Genomic DNA, 5265 nt, shown 5'->3' with positions numbered 1-5265 from the left:
TGGTACACAACACTCTCGTTTGAGTTCTGGTAAGAATCGATAGGGGTGGGGTAGAGTAGCGTTTCCGACTGTGCGGGGTAGGATGGAGTCCTCACGGTTTAAAGAGTGCAAGGAATAAAATGAATTTTTAAACTCATCTGCTCCAAACCATCATTCTATTCGCATTCTTTTATCCTTCTTGCTTATTACAAGACTAAAAATAATAGAGAATTTTATCAGCAATGTGTCGTAAACATGAGCTGCGAATACCAATGCAGACGTTATTATGTTCCGATGTGACAACGGGTAAGTGTGTTATCTACCGTTAAATAACCGTTACGACCCAAGTTAATCCACTTGACCATAGAACATTCTTCAAAAATAATTGAAGGCACATTAAAAATCCGTCAAAATAATATGTGCTCTATTAGGTAAAACACAGAAGCTGCTTTGGCACCCGAGTACAGTCGCCGCCACCCCTCCCCCCTTTGAAAGAAAAAAGTCTCAGTGCGTCGCTACGTGTTACCTTTTTATTTATTTATTTATTTATTTATAACAACTTTATTGTAATAATCAATACAAAAGGCTGCCATCAGAGAGGAACTGAATCCTCATGTAAGATGACCCCCAAAAATATCTACAAAGCTATGAAGGAAATATAAATCGGATAAAAAGCATTTGCAAGGAAAAATGTAAAGATGACCCCCAAAAATATCTACAAAGCTATGAAGGAGTTATAAATCGGATAAAAAGTATTTGTAAGGAAAAATGTCAAGAATATCACTAAAATGTATCTATCAGAATGGAGTTATTAAAATCATCTAATCATCTAATTGAATATGCAATCGCAACAATTTTATATTCATCACACACTAGTTAAAAAGTGTTCTCTTAAGCCCTTTTTAAATTTTGAAAAAGAATCGGCTCATATTAGAGAATCTGGTGACGAGTTCCATTTATCTATATATCTATGCCAGAAAGAGAATTTTAAGATATTAGTTCTTGATAAAGGTTTCCAAATCTTCCTACTATAGCTTGATCTAGTGCTAGCACGAGAGAACGATAAATAATTATCGAGCTTAACTCTCGAGAAACCATTGATAAACTTAAATAGTTGAATCATCGATAGATATTCCCTACGGGACTTAAGTTCCATCCAGCCAAGGTATTGCAGACGTTCGGTATAATCAATAGGTCCAGCAAGGATCCAGCATGAGACGTTTCTTTGGATTCTTTCAAGTTTGTCTGACAGGTAGGCTTGATGTGGATTCCAAACGGGACATGCGTATTCGATGATAGGACGAACCATTGTTTTGAATCCAGTTATTATTGCTTCAGAGCACCTGCCAAATGTGCGTTTTAGTAGACCCAAGACCCTGTTAGCTTTAGCAGCTGTTGTAAGGACATGATGTTTCCAAGATAGATCAGATGAGATTGATACACCCAGAAGCTTGTGTGTGACTACTTGTTCCAAGGGTAAAGAGTTGATGGAATACGAACACTGTCCATTAACCTTAGATCTTATTATTCTCATGCACTTACAGTTAGCCTCACGCACCTTTAAAAGCCACTGTCTACACCAGTTGGACATACAGAGTGTAGCCAAGAGAGTTATTTTTTTAATAGGTTCTGTCGTTCGTCTTTGTTAATTGTAATCAGTGTAAATAGTTCTCGTCTCGATAGTTCAGTTCTGTATTTATTAGTTTGTATTTTTTCGTGCTGTCAAAATGTAAATCAAGTTTGTCAGCGTTGTTTCATGTAATCGCGTTTGAGTATTGTGTAGCCTTGTTTAGTCTATTGTTTTAGCCTTTATCCGCTATATAACATCGTATTTGTAATTTTCATTCAGTCGTTGTTATTCCGGAGTGCCGTACAGATCTTGTAAGTAGTTACGCTTTCCTTTATATTTTCCTGTGGTTTTTCGTATTCCTTTCGTTGTATTTTAGTTTCGTTGGGTTTAAGTTCGCACTGTTAATTCTGTATTTTTTTGGGTTATGTACAAGTGAATCGTCGAGATTAAAAAAGGTACGTATTTCAAACTGTGACGGAGTGTCGGTTACACAGAGTAAACATCTTGAATTGGAATTGAGACTTCATTGAAGGTTGCTGAGTTGCGGAGCAAAGTATCATCTGCAAACATATCACTAGAACAAGGAATACACTCAGGGATTTCATTTACGTAGAGTAAGAACAAAAAAGGCCCAAGAATACTCCCTTGGGGAACCCCTAAAAGTATTGTAGCCCAGCTAGAGGTGAAACCGTCAATAACGTCTCGCTGGCCTATATTTGAAAGGAAGTCACTCAACCAATTTAGAATTTGTCCTTGTATACCATATTGACTGACTCTATGAATAAGACGGTTATGAGATACCGAATCAAAAGCTTTCGCAAAGTCTAAAAACACAACGTCAGTTGTTTTTCCATTGTCTAACGCTGAGGCCCTGGTATGGAACAGATGAATCAGTTCAGATGTGTATGATAATCCCGTTCTAAAACCATATTGGTGGACACTTAGTAAATTATGCTGATCAACGAAGGCTGAAATATGCCTTGCGATAAGTTTCTCCAGGACTTTAACCCCGAGGCATGTTAAGGAGATTGGTCGGTAATTGGTGACAGTCTCTTTAACTCCCTTCTTAAATACTGGCATGATGTTAGCAGATTTCCATTCACTGGGTAATTTGCCTAACTTCAGAGAAGTGTTGAATATCTTTGATAAAGATGGTGCGATTGTCGATGCCGATTCTCTGAGCATACGTGCTGTTATTCCATCAGGACCGCAAGCCTTATTGGTATTTTTGTTTTCTTTGTTTAAAAATCTAAGGACCAGGATATAGGGCTAAAGAAATCATTGCGTAATGTCGTATGTGCGATTGATGGAGAGATACAGGATTGTCAATCTATTGCTTTTCGTAACAGACGCTGTTTTGAGTGCGTGATAATCGGATTTCGATCTAACCATCGATGCCGGTTGATTGACAGAACGTAATCGATTTGACTGAACACATGAAGTTAATTAGACCGAACGCGATTGTTTTGACGGAACACACAAAGTTAAATTCACCGCGCGCGGTTGATTTGACCAAACGCACAGATTTTTTTTAGGACCGAACACGGTTGTTTTGACCGAGCGCACAAAGATATAACTATTACCGCCACTTTCACGTTGTTGGCGCGCTTCGCATTTTTAAGATTAAGGAAAAATTAACGAGTAACCTTTTGATTTTCTCGTTCAATTTGGAATTGATTGCAGACAACTCGGAAATTTTTTGTCAGTCCGTGCAAGCAGTGAGCCATAACCTTTGTTTCCACTGTTCGCTATCACACAGATCAAACCTTTTGTCAATGAAGGGCGGGAAGCCATTATATAACGACATCAACAATGATCAACCGTAACCTTGAAGTTTATAAAAACTTTTGAAATTGAAATGTCTGCGTAAGCTTTTAATTCACACAATCGGAGCAAGAAATAAAACTCAGCAGATTCAAATCAAAGCCGGGCATCCAAATTAGGAACTTTTACCAATGACGTTGACTTGGAATGCACACACACATTTGAATGCTTTCCTCGAATATACTTTAACTCATTCCCTTCTACGATTCTTGACGTTAAAATGTTGCATTTTTGGTAAATATTCAGGTGCGACTATGTGCAGTTGCTCCATGTAGATATTTCATTCAGGTGTTGTCGTAAAGCGACAGTCATGTCACGTGGTAACTTTACCGTTTAAGCAGTCGGACTTGGTATCGACTCCCAGTCGTTTGAACTTGGAAGAGTTTTTTTGTGACGATAGATTTGGAAAACTTCCACCCCAAAAATGACGCGTAGATAATTTTTTAAATATCTACTTTGATTATTTTATTGATAAAACAACTACGTCTTCTCCGGAAATGACAATGCATTGGTTAGATACAAGTTTATGCCGTGCGCTTCGTTGACTATTTGCGATCTCACATCCAACGCGCAATCATGAAGTAATTCTGAAATACACAGTCTCAATAGCGTGATTACTCACATTTTCATTCCAATCCTAGGGAACATAGAGAAATCCTAGGAAAAACTAACTTTCGAAAATTTTCAATTCGGTTTCAAGGTCCTAATTTTTTCAACACGCTAAGTCGGGAAATTCAATACTCTAAAAGCATCAGCTTGTTTAGCAAAAGACTGAAAAAAAATTCTTCTTTCTTAGTTAAATATATTCTTTGTTAAGCTACACGCCTTTTCTTTTTTTTTTTTCTTTTCTTTCTTTTTTTTTTAACTTAATCTAACTTTTCGTTTAGCAACTTTGATTGGTATGGTTTATCCTATAGTTTAAGGAAGCCTATACTTTATAAGCCCCCGGCTTCTAATAGGCTTCCTTGCTGTTACCTCTTCAGTTCCTTTGATTTTGAAGTTAATTTAGTCAGAACAGTTCTTTTTATCTTTGATGTTTCATAAATTTGGTATTCGGTTAATTTTTTTCTGATAATGGCAAAACAAAATAATGAATGAATGAACATCATGAACGAACCATTTCAAATCTCTTAGCTGATGTAAGTTGTTCTTAGTCAAGTACTAGTTTGAGTATGTTTGCAATATCTAAGCTCAACGACATTAACGAAATAAAAAATCATAAAGACGAGTTATATTAGAGAGTGTTTTCGCTTAAAAGATTCATCCATCAGTTCTTAAGACTTAAGAGTAGCCGTCTGTAAAAATCGAGCAGAGGTGTTGAAAATGAAAAAATTGAAATGTTTTCAAACTTTGCCAGAACATAGGTATCAATGACCTTAGTTACCGAAAAATATAAAAAAATGCCGAAAAAAATTATTTTGGGAGAACGGTGGCAGTTGGTGTTTTAGGGTTCATAACCGTGTTTTCCCGGTGAAATAGTACACCTCAAGATAACGGCCGAAAAAAATTTATTTCGCTAGCAATTCGGAAACCACTTAAAAATTCTAAAACAAGAGATATTTTTCAAAGGTTCTGAAGTAATTTTTCCAGGATTCCCTAAAAAATGCTTTTTTTACGAATTTTCTAATTCAGGTAAAAGTTCACCCATCAAAACATAGCTCAACTTTGGCGACTAAAATCGGCCATTGTTACATGGCTCCATAAACTGAGACAATAACCATTGTCAAGAACAAGGTTTCTTCTTTTAGAAACTGCTATAAAATTTTTGGGCTACTTAAACTACGAATTTTTAGAGCAATTTATATAAGCATATTTGAACTCAAGATGCGCGTTACGTGACCAACCTCACTTGTATGTCACATTAAGAAAAACATTATCGGAACACTCGAATT

This window comes from Stylophora pistillata, chromosome 5 (genome assembly GCF_964205215.1).
Source record: "Stylophora pistillata chromosome 5, jaStyPist1.2, whole genome shotgun sequence".
Taxonomy (NCBI): Eukaryota; Metazoa; Cnidaria; class Anthozoa; order Scleractinia; family Pocilloporidae; genus Stylophora; species Stylophora pistillata.
Note: the sequence above shows the minus strand (reverse complement) of the source record.